General features: G+C 47.5%; 1 protein-coding gene and 1 long non-coding RNA gene across 5 annotated transcripts in view; both read right to left on the reverse strand.

Annotated features, from left to right (window-relative positions):
- Positions 1-22,542, reverse strand: part of FSTL4 (follistatin like 4) — a 207,954-nt gene that overhangs the window by 142,482 nt on the left and 42,930 nt on the right. The window lies entirely within an intron of this gene.
- LOC119718367 (uncharacterized) lies at positions 2,195-6,010 on the reverse strand. The gene is made up of 2 exons (XR_005269388.2): positions 5,929-6,010; positions 2,195-5,506 (listed from the first exon to the last, which is right to left on the reverse strand). It is a non-coding gene; the product is annotated as an uncharacterized lncRNA (long non-coding RNA).

A 22,542-nucleotide genomic window follows, 5' to 3' on the forward strand; every position in this document is an offset into this window, starting at 1 on the left:
TACCAGCTAAGTGCTCGCGGAATTTATGAGCCCCACTGTACGGCACAAGAAAAATATAATTTATTTAATTTATTAGTTGCAAAGAAAGTCATTTACTTAGGTTAAAAATTGATCATCTTGCAAAACAAGCCACTTTTCAACACTAATTAAGTTTACCCAACATGGCTAGTGACTGAATTGTTACATTACATTAAAGTCAGCTTGATGGAGAGAGGAAGCCCATTTGCGCACATCCACAAACACATTTTGTGCCTCAAATTGGTTTCTGGCTGCCCCTGAGAAATTTGGAATTCCAGCTGAAAACCAACAAAATCTTGGCACAGGCAGTAGAATAACCGAGTTCGGGAATTTCACAAAGCTGGCTCATCTAAAAGCAAGACTTGAATAAGGAAATGAAGATGTTATTGCCATGCTTAGACACTGGAGAACACGCACCCACGCTGCTCATTAATTCATGAAGACTGAGACCTTGTCTGCCTTTTACATGCCACTAAATACGTTACAAATCAGGCTTGAGCTATCAGATAATTTTTTTTTGCTCCCAAATACATCCCTGTTCCTTAATTCAGCAAAACTCCCCAAGAGTTCAGGGAGGGCTGGGGCAGTGACAGGCAATGACTGCAACTCAGACCAAGGAGCCAAACCCATCACACGCACAGCGAAACCAAACCCCAAGCAGCTCTATCATATGGCTATCATAAAAAGTTGCTTAGACGCTGCAGAAATGTAAATTACTACATTTACACTTAAAAAGTCCGTTTGCCTTCAAGTACCAGTAAGCTCCTGCAGGCAGCTGGACAGCCAATCTTCCTGCTGAAGGAAAAAAGTTGAGACCTCACATCGGGACCAGAGCCAGAGATGGAAGCCTTAACTATGGGAAACCAGAGACTGGGATATCTAAAACTGGAAGCTTCTGCTCCATATCCTTCAAAGGCAATGCTGCACCTTACAAACGTTGTAAAACAATAAAATAAAACCCTTTATAAAATTACAAAAACATCCAGTCTCCCAACATTTTTGCTTCCACGAAGGAAAGCAGTGAGGTAACGGGGAAGGAGCTATTTACTCCTCCCACATCCCGACATCAGTGTTCAAACATTTCCCTTTGCTACACTAAATAATCTCCTGTGGTCTAAAACGTCACACCTGAAGGCGCTATTCACTGCTGAAAAATGTGCATTGCTGGTACCTGCAGGCGTGTATACATAAATTGCACACACAGCCAGGTGGATTTGCTCGTGCATTACACACGCCTACTTACACGCACAGTTATGCACGTATAACACTGTCTAGACACTTCCCGTACAGTTGACTTGCCACAGCTTCACTTTTGCTGATAACACAAAGTCAGATGCTGCAGCTCGAGGCCTGAAACCTTCCCTTCCCAGCACATATTTAATATACACCTTGAGTAACTCATGGCTTGAAGTAACAGAAGTTCAGCTGCGTGACTGCTGCACCTGGCTTCTGTGCTGGGAGCAAACGCGTGTGCTGTGCATATTGTTAGGAGAGCAATAAAATGAGAAAAGAAACAAAGCAAGAATTTCACAATAATCTACTCTACGCGTTTCTTGGTTTTTCATTGCATGCCTGTTATGAAAATGTAGAAGCAGAGAAGCCGCAGTGAGTCACCTGGTGTGGGGGCACGGCCACGGCACAGTCATCACCTCAAAACCAGCACAAACGCCTAAAGGAAAGGCAGGCTCTGAACAGGAGCACTGCAACAAGGAGTCACCGTGCTGACAGCACCACCAAGGGAACTGCTTCATCTGAGCCTGCAGTTTAACATCAACCCAAGATCAGTAACAACGTGCAGTTATTCTGCAAATAACAGAAGGAAGCACTCAAAATCATACGAGTTTCTTTATTAACATATACGTCTGAAAATTAGGGTTAGTGTTACTTTCTATCTGTCAGACCTACAAAGTCAATTAGAGGTGATACCACGGAAAGGCACTTGAAGATTTCCAGTAACTACACTACGCCTAGTTAATTAGGCGATATTTTACCCTACATCAAATCCATTTAACCATGATGAGATCGTGATTAAATAATATTTTTGGATGGTATCATGGTGTATGAAGAGTATTAACATGAAAAAAGAGGCAAGACGTGTAAAAATCAAAAGATCCCATCTGTGTAAAGCACACACACAGATTTCTGTGGAAGAAATAGCAGCTGACATGAGACCACGTATATTTATATCTTGCCATGAAACTCAACCATGCGCAATTTGCTTGATTGTCCTCATCCTGGAAGAGCTGCTGAAGAGGCGATTCATAAAATTGTTCTTTATCGTGATTTTTAGCTGAAGTTCTCCATTATGGGTACTTCACACTGAAGGCACTGCGATTCCATTATCCCTGTGCAAGAGGTACAGAGGCATCCCCAGGTCTGCTGCCAGCAGGACCCCACAGCCTCGATGTTTCCTTGGCACCCATACGTTAAATGTGAACACCCTAAAAAATTTGGGCAGCACGTACTAACGTGTGCACACGTATTTTGCTTGATCATGGCTTTAATTATCTCAGTGCTGCACAGTGTGAGGAGTGCAGGAACTTCCCAGTATCAGACGTGGAGGGCACGGATCATGTTAATACTTTGGTTTCTTTGGCAAAATTGTGTGTCAGAAGACTACGCTCCTCTGATGGAAGGCAATGAAATCCCCACAGGTCACTGCTCAAAATCACTCCTGTTGCCTTTAATCTTTCCCATCAATCTTCCGCCTGCCCCACTCCTTCACTCCAGCTCTCAGGACCCGCCTCGCTCCTCTTGTTTGCGGCTGTCTTTTATCCTCTGACCAGCACAGCAAGCCCCCGCGCTCCACGGGCTGCTCTAGAAGATAGGAGAAATCAATAAGTGTCGTGCATCCTTCTGCTCATCCTCCAACCAAGTTCTTGTGGCAGAAACTGCGAGAAGGTTTGAGTCCAATAATGAAATAACTACAGGTGACTCGCGTGTTTTCCTGGCCATCTCCCGAATTGTATTACCAACAGAGTTGCCAGAGGCAAGCTGAACAAACAAGATGCTTCCAGATGTCTGTGTTATTAAGCTTTAAGTCCATCCACACACGTTACCTTCTGTTTATTCCCATTTCCCTCTCCTTACACACCACCCGAGGCTTCCCCCCAGGCTGCCTGCCCTGCACTGCTCACCTCTCCTACGGTTCTTCTCCACTCAGGAATCACAACCTGGGGGAGCCACAGGTCCTCCCGCAGCTTGTTGCAAGGCAGCAGTCTCTCACTTAAAGCTTTTCTAACATTTTACTCCAAAACTTAAAAAATTTGACCTTCACCTCATCCACTTCTACTTGGAGGAGGATAAAATTCAGAAGCCAAGCACATTGGCCACACTGCAGCATAAGTGGCATGGATAGATGCATGCTTGGCCATTGCTCATAGCACCAATTTAAAAATCACAGGACGCCTTGCTCTTGACCCATCGCTGGTATTATAAAAAATGCCAAGTTTCCCTCTAAGGCGTATCCTAAAGTCTCACAGAAATCTATTTTCTTTTTTTTTTTTTTTGACTCATTCCCTCCCAATAAGACCATTCACTGGAAAAGCACTGTTTGTTTATTGTATGCTTATTTTGCCTTATATATGCACAAAGCAAATGTTAGTTCACGTTGGATACAAAGATTTTTTTTTTTCAGTTTCCCGACTATTTGTATTCTGTCAGTGCATCAATTTCTCAGGCTCACTGAGAAAAAAGAACAAAACCAAGAAGCCAGCTCGTTGTGTTTGCCTCAAAAAAGAACAGTTTTCGATCATTTTATTTTTGGTTGCAAGAGGAATAGACAAAGGGCTTCTGCAATTAAGCTCAATGAGCATTATTTCGTTATTCCTGAATTCTGCTCTTAGTATAAATCGTGCGGCTTGCACCAAAGCACACAACTACCACTGCAGGAGGTTTCGGCGTGATGGATTACAGGGACAGCACGGTGTCATCGCAGCAGTACCTGTGTCAGCACCACCACGAACGTTCCCTTTTCTTTAGGGTATGTTTTGTGCGTTTGAACCTTACAAATGAAGTTTCTTTCTTGAAAAACATTTCGCAAGCTGCATGGAAACATGGCCCAATAATGTAGGACAGAGCAACCACAGCCTTTCACCTGCCCCACTCGCTGCCAGGTGGCTGGCACAGGTACAACCTAAAACGCCACGATTATTGCCAGGTCTTCCCCTAACTTCCATATTCCAGCTTGCTCTCAGTGTTACTTGGAGGTATTTGTGCCTTAGAGGAATGGGCTTTATTCAGCTCCACCAGGAGAAGCGTTTAACTCTGCAAACACCACAGGGTAAATATGCAAAACGTGAAAATCCGAGTGCTCCGTTAATGGGGACTGGGAGAGAAGGAGGGACAGCAATTTTCAGGGACAGATGTTTCTAGAGGGAGGCTATCAATAGCTGCACACAGATCCCTGCTGTCATCTAGTGCAATGCACCACGGAAAGCAGCTGCAGGGAAACGAGGGGCTGGATTCCTGAGACGTTTTGAGAGTGTCCAATTTCTGAGCATTGATGGTGTTCCGTAAAACTTGCTGTATGCTTGAAAGATACGGAGCAAAAAGGGAAAAAGTGTTAAAGCCATTTAGCCGTAATGAAGTTTGTGTTAGTGCAGGTGTTTTCTATTTTTTATTTTTTTTTAAATTCTCCTCAAGGTGTAACGTGTGTTTGACTCAGGGCTACTTGACTTGATTGAGGAGGCAGCACTGGCACCGGGATCAGCATTCCTCTGTCACACCTACATCAGCATAAGCGTCCTGCTGGAAACTGTTGAGGTTGCACGGTGCCTTTTCACATTTTTTTCTCCCCAAGACATTTCATTTATGTTTTCCTGACTGGATGTCTTAGAACCTCATATATTACGAGGGTAAGAGTGTTCCCACACAGCACAAGTGCGAGGCTGGAGCCAAACGGGGCCATTAGGGCAGAACTGCAGCCACACTGGGGGGATGGACATTGTTAGAGATCAGTTCTGAGCTGCTTCACGAAGGGAAATAACTGGTGGAGGGACCCTCTTCCTGGCTCCACACATCCCCTTCTCGTGGCTAAAGGGTCATGGAAATCCAGGCAATAAGAGAATTGCAGCACGCAAATGAGTGCAGGAGGCAAAAGCCCCAGAAGGAGCCTGCAGCGATGGTTCAGCAGCGTCCCAGCTGCCACCCTCACTCCGACTCCTTCCTCTCCACTGCTCTATGATGAAAACACGAGGAAAAAGCGAGCTGATGTTCCCCAGGGCTTCGAAGTGGCTGGCCAGCACAGTGTAACAAAGCCCAGCTGCTGTCTACAAGCCCGCTGTGGTCTCCAAGGGCACGGCAGATGGCCTGCAGATGATCCATACTCAGAGTATTTTGCATCTTCTCAAAGTAAGGCTTTACCCAAAGTTTTCCCTGTGCGCATGCTGGAAGGCTCTATGGGGTGATTTCCTTCTAGGTAAGGGGAGGATGCAGCGTACCACATCCAGGGAGCCCCGTCCTCAGGGAAACTTTTCTGCTGGAATGGCTTCAGAGAAGGTCAGTGGGACAGTTTGGATAAATCAGCGAGCATTTTCTACTCACCACCTGTGCTGGCACAAGAAAAGCAAGCAGGGCAGCACCAAGGGACTCCCACCACAAGCCCCCATACCCTGGCACCAACTTGACCATGTTCCCGTTTCAGCAGCTTCAAGGAAACTTGAACACTCTCATGGAAGCATTTCAAAAAGAAATCTGCACACGTACATACAGATAGATTTTACAGTGAATAATCCACATGTGTACATAGATATATTATACAGTGAATAACCACTGCAGACCCCCAGCAGCTGGACCCACACACCACTCAACCTTGCCTCCGCCAGCTCTGGCTCGTACACAGCTGAAATGGTTTTCTCAGCTGCTCTAAAACCCAAGAGAAACCTCGAGCACCCAAGAGCACAGACCCACCCTCGTCCACACATCCTCCAAGCTCGCAGCGAGATCTTTCCTCTTCACCCTCTGTGCCAGGAGCCTCGCTGCCAAAACCCTGCATGGAACAAAATTAAATTTGCCGCACAAATGGGAGCCGTGGGAGCGCTGCCCGACTGCCTGCACCGAGCGGGGATGCTCAGAGGACGAGGGCATCGCAGGCCTGGTGCACATCACCGCCAGCACGGGTGGGATGCAGCCGCCCAGCAGCAGGACGTGCAGGCTGCGAGCCAGGGCTGCACGGAGCCAGCCAGCTCCTGCCAAACGCCTCAGTGCTTGAAATCCCTCCCAGCTTTCCGAGCCCAAAGGGAAGCTTTCTGAACTAGCCAGTTGCCAGAAAGAAGGGCGAACTGAAAAATCAGGACTGCCTTTACAATTAGTGAGAACAAGGGATGTCTTCATTTTTTTTTTCTTTTAAATGAATTATTGAACATTTCTCAGATAAGGTTTATAAAAGCTACCAGGAACAAACCACACTCAATTTCAATTGATAACAAAACAAACCCAAAACGACATCTGCCAGCAGGAGAGCCACAAAAGACAAACACAGGCATTTCATTGAGATTGCAAACAAAGCTCAGATGAACACGTTACTGCCCACGCCGGGGATGTGCTTAGCAGCTCACCGGCTGCACAAATCCTGCTGGCGGTGGGCTGAGGACGTTCCTAGGGGGAAATTCAGACGTGGTATCCAGATGTGGGCACTGCCAGGCAGAGCCAGCCAGCTTCGATCGGGATGTCACCAAAACACGCACACACAGACCAGGACACGGTCCCCAACCTCCCCAGCTACAGACGTTGCTCTGGCAACTCCCTGTCCTCAAGTGCAGGAGCCAGCAGTGCCTTCAAGCCTTAATTCGGGGCTGGTCAGCATGAGTGAGCAGTAAATGCTCCTTGAGCTCAAAGCCAGCCTGAAACATTGCCACGGCACAGCCCGAATCGATAGCCATTTGCATTCCCCTTCCCGTTCTGTTATCTTTAATGAAGTTCTTTTCCCAGCCCAAGAAATACGGAGAGAAACTCTTTTCTAAGCAACACCACGCGGCTGTTCCGCACCTAATGCTAATTCTTGCAGCTCTCCACTGGTTTCATTCCCTGCTTATGTCTGTGCTGTTGTTGTATTCCAGCACTCCTCTATTTTGTGTACAGACCTTTTTATTTCACTGCCTGCTCCATTCAGGGCCGGTGTTAATTCACAGAAACCATCTCTTTTGGGACAAAACCTTGACATTTTGGCCACTCATTAAATGCTTCTCAGACCAAACAGCGTGTAGTTAATAAGAAGTCTTTCAAGGCTTCGTCCCCGAGGCACGGCTGTTACTCAGCCCTCCTTCCAAGGGATTTTACTTTCTCATCAATACAGGAAATTACCCCAAGGCTGTACTTGAAGATTTTCTCTCTTTCTTGAGATAGTTTGATGCCCACAGAGTGGTAACTGTGCTACCAGATCTCTTCTCCCTCTTCTCAAAATAAAGGTACCCATTACCCCTGCCAGTGCTGCCACATCACCCACTGCCAGCATCCCTGTCTCAGGCAGTGGGCTGCTATTCACCCCATTTCCCTACAAATTGAAAATAACTTGAAGTTTCTGGAAATTTTTCTCTGAAGTCCTCACCCTATTCCAGCATCATCTGATACTCATTTGTCTGTCAGCCATACACATTTATATCCATAACTTCAAACTTGTTCTGACAGATCAGATATAAAAAAAAATCTGTACGAAGTGGATAGAAACACAGGCATCAAAATCTTAAGCTCCTAACTTAAACAAGGGACATCTTTTGTAACCCCATTTACCCTCCAGCAGTTACTCCCCCACCTGCTTGTCCTACAGAGAAGGACAGAAGAATTGATGCCATTTCTGATGGACTGCAGGCCTTTTACTCTCCCCACCTTCACTTCCATGCCAAAGGAAGCCACGTAGCAAGCACCTACCTGATGGAGCAGTTACAGCCCACTGAAAGGATAACACAATCAAATAAAACCTACTAAAACGTTATTTTGAAAGTGAAAAGCTTTTAAGCTCCACGTACTGTTAGAACTGACTCAGAGGGCATCCACACAGAACGTTAACACCAAAACGCCACCATTAGCTACTTTATTTTTTTATTCTGAAGACTAGGAAAGTCACCCCTTCCTCAGGCTGAGACACAGCATAGAATAATCCAGAAAAAGGTAAAAATATACAAAAAATGCCAGTAACAAATTAAGGGTTTCTGCAGTGAGTGCTTCTTGTTTCAAATGTCTTGAACTTAATGTGAAACTTGTTAATCTGCACAGCTGGGGGATCTGGGCTGGGAAATATTACAACTATTGAAGAGCTGGACTCAGTGATGTGAGATGCGACCATCTCCCTAAATCTCCATCCCTCCTCCATCTGCAAATAGCAGCAATGCAAATAACAGCAAAAAGAGGAGCCCCTCAGCTGTCTGACCCTCGTGGGGGTCCCTGCGAGGCATCACCCCACAGCCCAGGGGCAGAGCACGGCCCCCCCAAAAGCTGTGCCCCACACACAGCACCAGGGAGCTCAGCGGGGATGCCCAGTGGCACAGGAGCAATGCTCGTTCATTCATCCACCTGGGGAAAGCGTGCCAAAAGCTGAACCTGACTTGGTCTGTATAAGATAGGAGTACGTGTATTCGCTGCCCTCCCTTTGAAAGTGCTCTGCACAGAGAATAAAAACAACCACAACAGATAAAATCAACAAAACATCGCTTCTCCTCCACAGCAAAGGCACCGAATGGAAACAGGGTCACGCTTAATAGTGGAAGAGGAAAAGCTTGGGATAAAAGGCAGAAATAAGCCACAATCATCAGTTATCAACATCAGAGTATATTGGGCTAAAGCAGCATTAGCAGACTTCTTATTCTTTTAAGATGGGTAATGGAATAAAATCTATTTCAGTGCAGGGCACATCTCCCCTGTTAAGCTGATCCACACCAATACAATAGAGGCCTGACCACACAAATTGGGAAAAACAAGGCGTGCTGAGATGCCCGCGAGGCCAGGCTGTGTGTATTTCTGCACGTAGGTCAGATCAGGGCCACGAAGCCCACAGAAAACCAGGGCTGCCAGGTTATAGCAGGCAAAGGATGCCCAGCACGGAGCACACCATGCAAAAGGACAGGCCTCGCATTCAAATCTGAGGCTGGAATTGGGCTTTCCCATCACTTTTCAGTTCAAATTAATCCCCCTTTTGTTTTTTCACCCTTTAAAAAAAAAATAAACACTACATTATTCATTTTCAAATTGAGGGACAAAGCAAGCAGCTCCCTGGGCTGCCCTCCCAGTCCTTGCCATTGCAGCTTGCTCCTTTGGACGAGCACAAACAGCTCCCAGGCAGCTTTGGAGGCAAGACGCAGAGATGAATTGGATCAAAAAAGGCAAGAAGAGGGGCAATGTTTTGCACAGTACCTTGGGAGTACTGACCAGCACAGAAAAAAGAAATGAGAGTCACTACATTGGGCTCCACGGCGAGAACAAGTGCACAGAAACAACAGCTTTTACTGATTTACCTGAAGTTACAGCTATCTCCAGCGCTACTTTTAGCAATGTCAATACAAAAACAGTCTTGCCAGTTTATCTATGAGAAGGAAAAGGTCTGAGAAGCTAAAATAATCTCAAAAAAATGAGATTTTCAAAAGGGCTGTATATTAATCACAAAAGGAGCAGAGCTAAGCAAACACTGACCACCCCGTGCTGAAGATGGCCCTTTTTCCCTGCACCAACAGAGCTCAAACGATGACTGGATCGGGCAAATGCAAAGGCCTGGGGATAAGTTCACTTTAAAAAACCCTTTGCTTTAGAGAGAAAAATCGTGCTTGGTCACCACCAGTGCAGTCTTCGCATCATGCCCATTGCTCCTGGACAGGCAGAGCTGGCCTCAGCTCGCCACCCACGCCCTGCGCTGCCCCACGGGGAGGGGAGGAATTGCTTCAACCCATCCTAACGGGCCAACACCCCCAGAAGGCAACAGCCAGCTGCTATCGTGTGCTGGTGGCAAACAGGATTACTGGCAGTGCTGAAAAGTGAAGTCCTCAGCTCAACACCACACTGGGGACGGCAGCTGCTTTCCAGCCCCGCACTGCAAATGCCACCTTGCCGCAGCTTTCTGTGCTAATGGGGCCGATTTTCCCTATAGGGAAGAAAAAAGCAGGGAGAAAATTCAATTTTTAGGCTTCTGAGTTCCCTGTCGATGCACATGTGCTCCACCGCCCCGCTCCCATTAACACCCAGCATGGGGAGGTTGGAACAACTTCACGGCTGCTACAAGCTGGGATCATCCACCAGGCAGAGCAAGTGTTTAAAAAAAAGTTTATTTCATTTGAAGGTTTTCTGCACTAAATAATACAGCACGGATTTGACTTAAAAACTTGTATTTCAACAGAAATATTTGTTGCCAGCCGAAGGACAGAGCAGAGCCCCCGTTGCCGCTCGTAATCCTCCCCGACACCAACGGGAGCTGCATGTGCAGAGCAGGTCCCTGCGGGGGTCCTGGGGGTGATTTACTGACTCCAGCACGACCGAGACTAAATGGCTGCCTCCAGGTCAGTCAGGTGGAAGAACAAGCAGTGCTCATTCCGGGGGAAAAAAGGTCTGAAAGAGTCAATGAAAAGAAATCCCTCCAGGTGCCGCCATGACATGGAGTGAATGAGCAGCTTGTAAAGAGGGGAAAAGGGAAAAGCCTGGCAGAAAAAGGGAGAGAAACAAACTGTTCGCAGTGTGAGATGGCAGAAAAAAAACCCAAAATGAAATCAAGTTTCTCAAAAGTTCACATTAAAGTTGGAACTGTCTCAACAGCACCCACCTCAGTGGATAAAATGCACAAAAACTAAAATCCACAAACCCTCTCCCTGCATAAATGCCCTTCCATTAGGAGCAGGGCTCGGTTTTCCAGGAACAGAGTTTGTGGGGGTGGAAAAAAAGATCATTTCTCTTCTTTAGCACCCTGAAAATCCAAGGCAGGTCCCCTGTCAGAAGCTCAATAGTCCCAAGCTGGCACAGGCAGGTTTGTGGGGTGCTGCAGAGGGGGCTCCATGAGGCTGCAGAAGCCGCCTGGGCTGTGCTCTCCCACTGCATTTGTTGTGCACACCTCTGCTGGCAATTTAAATTGATTTCATCCTGAACTATTGCTGTGGGATTAGATAGCATCACGTGGGGCACAGATGTATTTAACGCAACTGGTAGCAAATACATAATTATTAAACAGGAGGACGGGAGAATGAAAGGCTCCTCAATCAATGCTCGCGCTTACAGCAAACAGAATATTTTGAAAGGACAAGAACAGATCTAGTTCCTTCTTCCCATCTTGCCCAGCACAACTGCTTCACGCACTCAAACCAAGTAACAGACGCCTGACTGTCTTTGAAGGCACAAAGTGGGATACGGCAAAGAAAGCTGCTAACACCGAGCTTTGTACTGCACGGTCCAAAGGGAGTCCACGGCGGGGACAAGGCAGAATGCATTAAATCTCAATTAGATCATAGTACACAACAAAGCACACAGCATTATCATCAGATTTGCTCACCCAAGGATTAAGTGGTTTCCTTCGGAGAGGTCTGTGCCTGCAAAGCGTCTGGGGGACCGAGCGGCTCTGCGGCGGCAAGCCGCCACTGCTCTGCTGCTTTTTAATGAATTGCACCCATTAAATGCATCTCAAAACACGGGATTTTACATGTGTGCGGGGCAGGCTGCAGGCTGTGAGGAGATGTAACTCAATATTGTGGAATTGCTGAGTGTTTTTAGCCTATACATCTTACTGGGGCCCGTCTAGATATGCTATTTTTTTGGACTTCTGGGCAATGTAGAAAAAAATAAAACAACAGAAAATAAAGCTTTGGACACGTACTTAAAAAATAAAAATAAGGTAATAGTCCAGTCATTTTAAAGTGCAGTGATTTAGGCAGTAAGGGACATGGTTCGGTGACAGGACTCAGTGGGTCATGGTGATGGTTGGACTCAATCCTAAAGGTCTCTTCCACCCTGCGTGATTCTGTGATTCCACTATTACGGAGTCATTATTTGCAAACGTGTTTGTTATACAATACTTAGCATTAATAAGGCCTGATAATTACACATGCAAACAGCTTATCCCTGCATTACGAACACAACCAGCTGATGCGCACGCAGCAGCAGGCGCGCAGCCAGGTGCAGGCAGCAGCACCCAGACTGAGCACCTGGGGTCCCATCCTGACACAGGACATCCCTCCTGCTGGGACAGGACCAGCAGCAGGATTTATCCGGCCACCTGGAAGCGTTTTCATCCCATCCCCATCTCCTCTGAGCCCAAGGGTCACTTGGATACAACCGCACAGCCCAAACTTTTCTCTATTAGCTGCTGTTTTGTTCCTTCAGCAACACTCACCACAATACCCGACCTTCCCAATTTCTTCCCCCACGTCATTTCCACAGCCCTTACCTCTGCTGCCTCCGCTCTGAGCACAACTTTTGTCTCAGATCTTCCAACGCTGGCCATTTGGTATGCTATCAGCAGGAGCAGACTTCACCCAGCCAGCCCATTGTGCCTGGTTTGTGCTTCGCTCCCAAAGAACAGTTAATGAAGTGCAAAACTTCAGGGCTGTTTGATTAAAGGGCTAATGCTTGTGAAATCAATATGCTGCAGAGAGGCTGGCTTCACGCGGGAGCGCTAACGAAGTACACAGAATCCCCCCGGCCGGGTGGCTGCTTCGAAGCTGTTCACAGAAACCTTTACATCCAAGCCCAGGGTGCTGCGCAGCTCGCAGATACGAACATCACAGGCAGCGCCAACTCCCGACAGCAACAGACAGGGAAAAATTAAAAAAAAAACCTAAGTTTTATACAGAATTCAAATGCAACAGGAGTGCAGACACTTCTGCTGCGTGTCTGTAGCTGGTGTCTGTAATTTACCAACACCTGCTGTTGATGCACCTTAAAACACCCATTATTCAATAAATGCTGCAGAAATTATCCGAGAAGTGGCAGCACCTTGACTCGCTTCTGCAACAGCACTGTGATACCTGCACGCTGCATTGATACCCTTTAAAGATTTTACTTCTTAGATGAACAGTGTCAGTAACCAAAATTGTGGCAAGACCAGCAACTTTAGCAGGATCCCCAGTAGCTTCCGAGTGTACCTTTTCATGTTGCACCAGGAAAGGAAGCAGCCAGGTGCGATATACCGCAGCCAGGATTCATACAACTGATTTAAATACAGTTTTGGACTGCAGAGGCAATGCAACTCGCTTCGGCTCAGTGTTATTAAGTGTTATGGCAGAGCTCACCAAGCACCACACGGGTCCTCTCCTGCATTTCCCCTCCGTGCCCCGTGCCTGGGGGTCCCCATGGCTGCTTCCCAGTCTCTGGGGCAGCCCCGTGTCTCTGAACAGTGCTGACACCACCACCACCCTAGCTACCTCGCTGGATACAGCAAAGGGAAGCGAGCTACTCATACATGGCTGAATGTTGTGTAGTGCTGGTGTCCCCCAAACCCGTTACCTCCCGACACGAGAGCACAACTGGCACAATTCCCAGCTACGTGCGTGGCTTGACGAATGCACTCCACTGCCATGAGTACGGGCTCAAAAACTTCAAAGAAGGCCAATCACAACGTTTTCATTAAAAACCTAAGCGCTATCACCCCAGAACGAGGCCTGAAAGACAGCCTCTGATCTCCGCAACAGAGGGCTGTCTTGAAAAAGGCCATCACGCCGGCTTTTGCTTTCAGAAACCCACCTGGGACACGCAGCCCACAGCTACGAGCCCTTCCAGCCTGGAGCTCTTTTGCCCAGACGTGGCAACAAAGCGTTCCCTGCCCCAAGGAAAGCAGCACCTGGCCCAAAAATAGCTCGAGTTGTCAGTGTTCAGCCTCCCTTAATGGTTAGGATACAAGCTGTATGGTCACAGCCCAAATTCTATTATGCATCCCCTGACTGCGCACACTGAGATTATGACTGCTCAGTGCACTCGGCATACAGATGCTCACAAGGGAACACTAAAAGCAAATTCTGGCCCTGTCTATCATCCATAATTCAAGAGAAATCAGGGTTAAAAAAAGTGCATGAGCAATTGACATAATTTATATGCTGCAAGCGGGAGAGTTGGCAGTCTCTCGCATCATAAAGTTTAAATAACGGTAGTTTAACACCAGATGTACCCGCAGCTGTCCTGAGCGCGATGCTATTAGCTCCGTGACGGCGTGAAGCCATCCCTTCCTGAGATCAGCACCCCAGCCTTGCACCAACAGCCCACTTCAGGGAGGTTTCTCCAGGAACCTCAGGAGCAATTGGCCAAGCACACGCTGCATGGCACTACCAGCGTGAAAAAAAATACAAAGGAAAAAAAGAATTGAAAACTTTTGCAATGCAATCGATTATGAAAGGTGCTACCTTTAAAATTAAAGGAGTGGAGAAAGGGAGAAGATATTGGCATCTCCTCTGAAAACGCAGCCAGTCTTCCGGCAACGGCACGAGGTTTCGGAGATGCTGCTCTGCATCTTGATCAATATGGTGACATTTACCTTTGGAGAACACGCTGTCTTCCTGTTGTATACTACCAACAAATATTCTTCTTTCCACTGACTTTCACACACGGGATTATCAAATTAATGCAGCATGTGCACATGCTGAGGGTTATTAATTGATTGTTCAATCTAAACCAGCTTTTAGTCAATACATCTTACTGAAGCCTTGCAGGAGCAAGAGAAACCTGGAACGGCGACTGCATCCTCCACCCAGCCTCAGGTTCAGCCACGGGGTGTATTTTCAGGAGGAAACCTCAACTCCCCAGTCCCGAAGCACTGCACAAACCCAACAGCAGAGCCAGGTGCAGCAAATGGGACTGCCAGGAGCTGCACCTGTAAATCAGCTTTTTCAACTCATTTGTTCTCTGCCTCCTCACTCCCACTGCAATTTGTCACAGACTGACTCTAAGGAGGCAGAACATAGACTGATACCATCCACAATTACTAAATTAAAGTTGATGAGTGCCAAACCCAGAAAGCTGAAGCGGAGCCTGCAGTCTGGCCACGGCTCCTCCTCTTCAGCCAAAGCCTTTCTGCAAGAGGCCACGGATCCTGCAGAAAGCACGAGAAGAACTTGAAGGCAGAGCTCCCTAAAGAGAGGGATTTGATGAAAATCACCACCATCCTCTTGGTTTCACGCCACGCCACGCACATTGGGGTGCCATCACTCACCACCAGGCCAAGTGCCACTTTCCTGCAGTCAGCACTAACGCCAGACTGACAGGGTTTGTGCTTCCTGCATTTGTGCTCAGCAGGAAGCAGAGCTGGGCTGTGTTTAAATAAAGAGAAAGAGTCAGCATCAGCACAGAGCACGAACCTCTGGTCAAAAAGTCCCTTTCCTACCTCCTGTGTGCAGATTCAGCACCTCCGTGGCGTAACAACAACGAGACGCCTCCCGACGTGCTCTTGAAACACAAAACTCGGTGAGCACACAGCAACAAGAAAGGTGGGATTGGTTTTGCTGATCCAGCTAACAAGATGCAGGCAGAATCAGTATGACAGCAAGTAGGGGGTACCACAGACTAAGCTGCTCCCTTCACTTTCATTGAGCACAAACCCCATTTTCCCCACCCCATTGCTCCTGATGCCAGCAGCACCAGCACTTTCCAATTTCACTGCCCCCAGGCAGCTGGGTCTCCCTCCCAGGTGTGCTGAGCAATGTGTCCCACACCACCTAAAGAAAGGGCCCAAGTTGCTTTGTGGGCTGTTTCCACTCTTTCCTTAGGTGATGATTCCTGCAGAGCACATTGTCCAGACAAACTGCTCCCTTTCCCCCCCAGGTGCACACCTGTGCATGGAGAATAAAAGGCACATATTTGAAACACGGCAGCGAGCATCCCGTTTACCACCACCACATGAACTGAGCACTTCACGTGGGATTTACAGCACAAATCTTTCTACCACGGGAGGTGGGGAGAGAGATCTGCAAAGGCAGAGCAGAATTTAAGTTTGTTTATGATAGATCTGTTTTTTTTTTTTTCTCCAGTAACCAGAGAAGAATTTAAATGAGGCATTTCCAGCACTTCCCCGCACACTTGAAACTCCCTGCACCCACGAAGCTCAGGGAAACCTCAGGACTGTGCTTTTCCTTGGCTCACAATACAGCATCCCTGCCGTCACCTTACCCTGACAGAGTTAGAATTACTGGCACATCTGGAACCAACGAGCATTTGGAGCAAATTAATAAGATGAGCAACTTGATACAATCTCTCCCTCTAGGCTAGATACCCTGCAGCTTCCTGAACAGTGAAAACAAAACAAAGCACCCCCACATACTCCAACCTGAACCACTGAATTCAGGACTTCCACAGCTGCCTTTCTGCACCAAAGGGCATCTCTGCGTGAAGTCTTTTAAATATTCCTCAGCTCGTTCTCTGCTGAAGGGTCCCTCCTGCAGGGACCAGCAGCACTTTTACCCAAGTCGTCTCACAGCCCCAAGAATAAGCACGGTGATGGATGCCCCACAACAAACAAAAGACTTAAGAAAAACTTATCAGGAAAGTTTGATATCAGGGTCAGCGTATGCAGTGGGGTGAGCAGGGAAAGCCCCGCATGGGGCTGATACAGCTGCAAGGGTCCCTCGGACAGTCACATTCAGGAGAACACGAAGCATCCCTGCTGCAGGACCATTTCTTTACTGACCACACCAAGTCAGAGGTACTCCTTGAAGCATTCTGGTCACTCTAGGATGTGCCCCACCAAGCCCAGGCTGAGCTTGGCCTCAGCAGAGGAGCACAGCCCAGGGCCCCCAGACACTGGAAGCCTCCAGCCCCCAGCATGAATTTGCCTGAGGCTTACTTTATTTCCCTATTTGAGGGGGAGCAAGAGGAATACCTTCCAGCACTGACATCCCACTTCCATCTTCCTCCAGTGCCATAAGGAGCCCGGGGTCCAACCCATACCCCAGGCACAGCACCACCAGGCAGGAGCTACCACAGGAAGGTCAGCACGGCCTGGCGAGCATCGGCCTCTGCTCACCACGCTCCTCCCTGCCTGTGGAGCTCAGCACCCACCCCACAGCACCCAGCCCAGTCGAGCCTTCCCCTCCGGAGAGGAGGAACCACACAGTGCCCTCCCTGGAGGAGACAGCCCCTGCCACGGCGTCCTGCCAGGCCTCACACCATACACCGGTACCACAACGCTTCTCTGTTTGCTCACCTGGGGTGTCCACCTCTGCCCGCTGGTCTGCCTCCTGCTCCTTCTTCCCCATCCTTTCCCAAACTGTCTCTGTGTGGTCGTGCTGAGGAGCAGCAAGCCCAAATTGATCGGGACTGAAGTAGCTCCCCACCCCTACCCCAACGAGCAGCACCAGATGCGGTGCATTAACGGGACTTAACCTGGCTCCTCCTGCTCCCACCCACAGCTGAGCCCCATCATGTACACCAAGAGATCTGCCTCCCCAGGAGGTTACACAGCAGAAATCAATTTCTCACTTCAAACGAAGCACAAAGCCCACAAAATACGAAACTTTGGATGTTTCAAGTTTACTCTTTTTAAACCCAAAACGTTTTAAGGACAGAGACTGTACTGATGAGACCTTCCCTACACATGTGCTGCCTGCAGAACCACGCAGTGAAAGTTTTCCCTTGCAGCAAGTTTTGCATCTAAACCACCTCAAACTGCCAGAAGTGCTGCTTCACGTGTGCTTCATGTGTGCCCAACGAGCCCTGGCACAGCCCCTGCCCCGTGCCTGGGGACGTCAGCAGCAGGAAGGAGCAAAGCTCACGGAGGCCAAATTTTACAGTGTGACAAAGCACAGGAAAATCATCCAGACTCAACCAGAGGAAACGTTATATCCAGTAACCAGAGCTCTGATTGCTTAGGACCACGTTTAATACCTCTGCTCATCTGTAGCTGCATTTTGCCCCACAGACATTGCTGGATTTAATGAGCAGAGCCAAAGCACTGCTTGGTGTAAGCGTGGATGGAGGCACTGCAGTTCACAGCTAACAGTGAAAAGTGAACTAAAAATCCCCCTTTTTTTCCAGAAGCATCATCAGGGTCCCGCCCTGAATCCCCTGAAAGCAGTGGGAGCTTTGCTATTAGTGTCTGTGAGAACAGGAACTCCTAGCTGTGTTTATTCCCTCCAATCCACCAAGCTATATTTAAATCCCTTCCCTCAATAGGAAGGAACTTAACCAACCTGGAGAACAACAAATCAATGCTACTTGCATTGTTTTTCATGTCTGACTACACCATTAATGCTGTGTCAGACACCATCAGCGTCAAGAGAGGCATCAGCCTTTGCTGAAACTGTACCATTTTCTGAATGAAAAAGGCACAGAGATGAGAGGGATGAGAAAAATTATGACTTTCCCGGGACATTTTTGTGCAGAACCTGCCCATGCCAGCAGCACGGTGCTCGCCCTGGCTCCAGGGTGAACTTGTTTGCAACATTAAGAAAAAACACAATTGCACTTACTTGCAAGCTCCCAAAACACACAGGTTTTTATGCAGATCTGCATTTGCCATATGCATTTAGTTGCATTTTAAGCTGCTTTTAATTCCAGATGCTGCACGGTCACGTGCTGGCCACTGCTGGGCTCCCTGGGAGCTCTGCAAGCCTCATGGCAGTGTCGAGGGCTTGGCAGAGAGCACACCACAGAAGCCAGGTGAGCAGAAAGATTTAATTCATCGCTGCTGAATACAAAATGGATATAGAAAAGGAGAAAACGTATAGAGATATACGCAAAGAGAATCGAGTTAGGGAAAGACTCCAAAACCAGTGCTTTTGGTTAGCAAACCTCATCCCGCTGAATTCAGAGAAGCTTTCTCGTGCTCCCATATGCAGACACAACTAACCCTGTCATCAGAGAGGGGTAATCTTGTCAGGCTAGCCCTGTAATTCCTCCCCATAATACTGCTTGAAAGCAAAATCAACGTTTCATGATAAAACGGGGACAAATGCTCCAAAATGCTCTTCTGATCCAGGAGCTCATCCTGCCACACCGTATGATTTCCGATTGCAGAGCATTATCCTTAATACCATGGTGGTGAAATAGGCACTCTCAGAACAATATTTTTCCGTGACCTCGTGATGCTGCCCTTCAATATCTCCTCAGATTTGCTCTGTCTCTCTGAGTCATTCTGACACTTCCCTAACACCGTGCGGCTGCGCCCACATGCATGGGCTGCAGAACAGCAGCACTGCTCAGGCTGCTGGAGGAAATAACATCCAAGCCCAGGTGGGACCAAACCCCAGCCCAGGTCCACGTCCATCTCCCGAGACGTGCCCAGCCCCAGGCACCAGCCAACAAGGAGTGCCTTGAGCACACCAAGCCCTAAACATGCAGCTTGTGTTGTAACCTTCCTCAGATACAGAAAACACAACGTTCTCAGTGTTACGGGTACACGGAGCAATTCGCTGGTTTTGCTTCCCCAGATGCTACACTTCAAATATTTCTACTCTTACCAGAGATTGTTCAAGTGAGTAGGACTTGTGGATGATGCACAAACTGCATTTTGGTTTTGTACTTCTAAAAAATCCTGAGTTCAATACCCTACAGTATGCTGTGCCATACTAACATCGTGGCATTGTTACCTTCTTAGAGAACTTAGAGAAGAGAATAGTTCATAAAACTTCAGAGATCGCCTGGTCCAACTGCCTGACCACTTCAGGGCTAACCAAAATTTTATTACAAATGCTTCTTGAATGCCGACAGGCACAAGGGTAGAGATGGGAAAGCCTCTGCCTCTCATCAGGTACACAAACCAGTTCCAACCTCACAGAAAGTGTCACCCAGTGCAAATAACTGTATTTTCTGCTTTGAAACTGCTGTACATAAGTGAAAAACCCTCAAAAAAAAAAAAAAAGACCACCACCAAAACAACAAAACCAAACACCTTGTCCACACCGGAGGATGTTATTAAATTTAGGGACAGGCACTTCGCAGAGGTAAGACAAATGCAAAATTGTTTCACATCTTCTCCCATAAAAATTTGGAAGGACTTTGGTAGAATATGGGGAAAAAAAATAATTCCTCACTTCATCCCCTTTTCCAAGAGGGAACTTAAATATATTTTATTACCAGAAGTTTGTACAGCTAAGAATACCTCACAAACGTTGAAAAGACGGTTCACAAAAAGCACTGAACACTACATAAGACAATAAAAAGGCAGCGGAGATTTGCAGACCAAGTCTGTCTGTCACCCTGAGATTAAAATATAAACCCACGGTAATGTATTCTCCCTGTTAGCTCTCCTAAAGCACCAAGCAGGGTATGCTGCAAGCGCCTGTGGAGAGAGAAGGGGCCTCCCTACCTTTAAATACAACAGAAACATTTGCTCAAGGAGAGGAGGGCTCCTGGCTCTTCCTTGCACATCGTGGACTTTAAAGAAGCTGCAGTTTAACAAGCCACCGAGGAATACAATAAATTCTCTGAAGAAACCCAAAGAGTCTTCAGGATCCCAGCCATAAATAAAAGCTCTGGGAGATGTCGTTTTGCGTCCTCGCACACAAGCAGCCCCCATTCATCTGCGTCACTTCGACTGCCTGCTGATGGGAGCCCCCCAGCCAAAACGGGGTGTCCCTCGCCCAAGGGGGACAGGGAAAAAGTGACGATGGGGACCCCGCAGGACGCGCAGCGGGTGGTGCTGAGCCGCACAGCAGTGCCTCTGCTCACGCTCATTGCTTGGCTTGGAGCGGGGCCGCGCTGGCAGCAACGCTTGCATTCACACAGCCTCGTACGCTGCCAATGCCCAGCTCGTGCAGACAACTGGGAACGTGTTTCAGACTGGTTAACTTTTAATCAAGTCCTCCTCTGAAGCTCTGCAGCACAGTTGCATTACAATCGGTTTACGGAATATCAAAGCCCTCCATCTGAGCTGGATTATTGCAGGACTGAGACCAGGCATTTCAGTAATTAATTTATTTTGGGGTGGCATTGTTTACTTCTGCAAATTTGAGATGCTGTTTTTCCCATCAGCTATGGTTTTGGAGCTAGGAAGCATAGCTTGAGCGTATTAAAGCATTCTTCACCTCTGTTCACATGCAGTACCAAAATTCTTTGAAATATTCAAAGTTTAAGCAATTGATTTTGCTTCTGGCAAGTCTCAGCTGTGGGTAGCTTTGCTGAGAGTGTAGCCTTGCACTCTGAAGTAACTGCTTCTTATCTACCTGATTTATTTACAGAAGAACGAACAAACTTCCATTAATATAGATCTGAAGTCTGGAAGACAGAGCAGTCGGTACAGAGTAGGGAAAGAGGAGTAAAGAGTGAGAAACTTTTGTGATGGAGAATCCCAGCTTCCACTGCTTTGCTTTGCACTGTGGCAGGAACACAAAGCACAGGGGATGCAAAATGCTGACACCCACCTCCTTGTCTAATTTGTGGTCTGTTTCTTGCATGTCCATGGATTTCATGTTGGGTTCATCGATGGAAAACCATAAAGGAATTTATCACCACACTCCTTCAAAATGCCACTGAAATACTAGCTGTCCCTGCAAATGTAAGCGCTGTGCAATAGGTTTTAGGAACATTATCCTTCATGCAGAGAAGTTTCTTAAAGCAGCCCAGGTGAGCAAATCCTTCTAAACCCTTCACATTTTCCTGCCACATCACCCAAACTGTTGTATGGGATTGGCGTATGCTGTAAAAAAGTGGAGGAGAAAGAAGCTGACACCATCAAGGAGCAATGGCATTTTGAGGAAGCAGATTCACCTGCTGGCTTTGTGCACAAATGCCCCACCAAAATGCAATGCTTAATAGCGAGCGGCACAGCGATGAGGTTACAAATCCCAACCAGAAGCCCTACATGTGGATTACTTCTCCCCATCCCAAACTACTGTAACACACAGACTTTGTGCGCTTTTTCCATGCTGAAACAAGAAAAAGAGCAAAGACCGTAAGCAAACTGAAACGCTGTGCTGGCCAGCTGAGGGCGAGATCACCATCCGTCATTTTCCATTAAAGCCTCAGCTCTCCCCAAAGACGTTTTCCTGCTTTCCAGTTCCTCTGCCCAGTGCTGGTAGGTGTCACACAGCTGACACTGCTGGATCCTGGCACTGCAGGGTGAGGCAGAAGAATTAAACCTTTTGCAAAAGGCAGGCACAGCAGCAGGGGCTGCCCAGGCAGTGCCATCGGTCTCATCCTGCAAGCACGCCGGGCTGCAGAGGCTGTGACCATGCTGCCAACCATGGAAACGTTCAGAATAGGAAACATAGCAAAAAATTAACTGATGTATTAATAATTTTTAGACAGGCCTTCAGAAGCAAAAATGGTAATTGTGCTTTTTCTTTTACTTAACAATAGAGTTCCAGGACGTAAGAGACAGCAGTGTTCATATTTATGACACCTTAAGCAGAACCTAGAGGTTTCCTGCCTGTCTCTTATGGCTTCGGTTTAACGCAGCCTCTTATAACCTATTAGCATGAAAATGACAGTCAAGCCAACACCAGCTCAGGTGCCTTTTCAGGAGACAATTTCCTTTCAGGTTGCAGAGATACCATTCACATCAAGTCAGGCTATGAAAAAAAAAAAAAAAAACAAGTCACCAGTAGAAGTGGTGACTCCTAGAACTTATCAAAACACTTGTGTGCTTTTCAAAGTGCACTTTGAATGCAAGTAACACTCCTCTCTTTCAATGAGACACAT

This window comes from Anas platyrhynchos, chromosome 14 (genome assembly GCF_047663525.1).
Source record: "Anas platyrhynchos isolate ZD024472 breed Pekin duck chromosome 14, IASCAAS_PekinDuck_T2T, whole genome shotgun sequence".
In the NCBI taxonomy this organism is placed as follows: domain Eukaryota; kingdom Metazoa; phylum Chordata; class Aves; order Anseriformes; family Anatidae; genus Anas; species Anas platyrhynchos.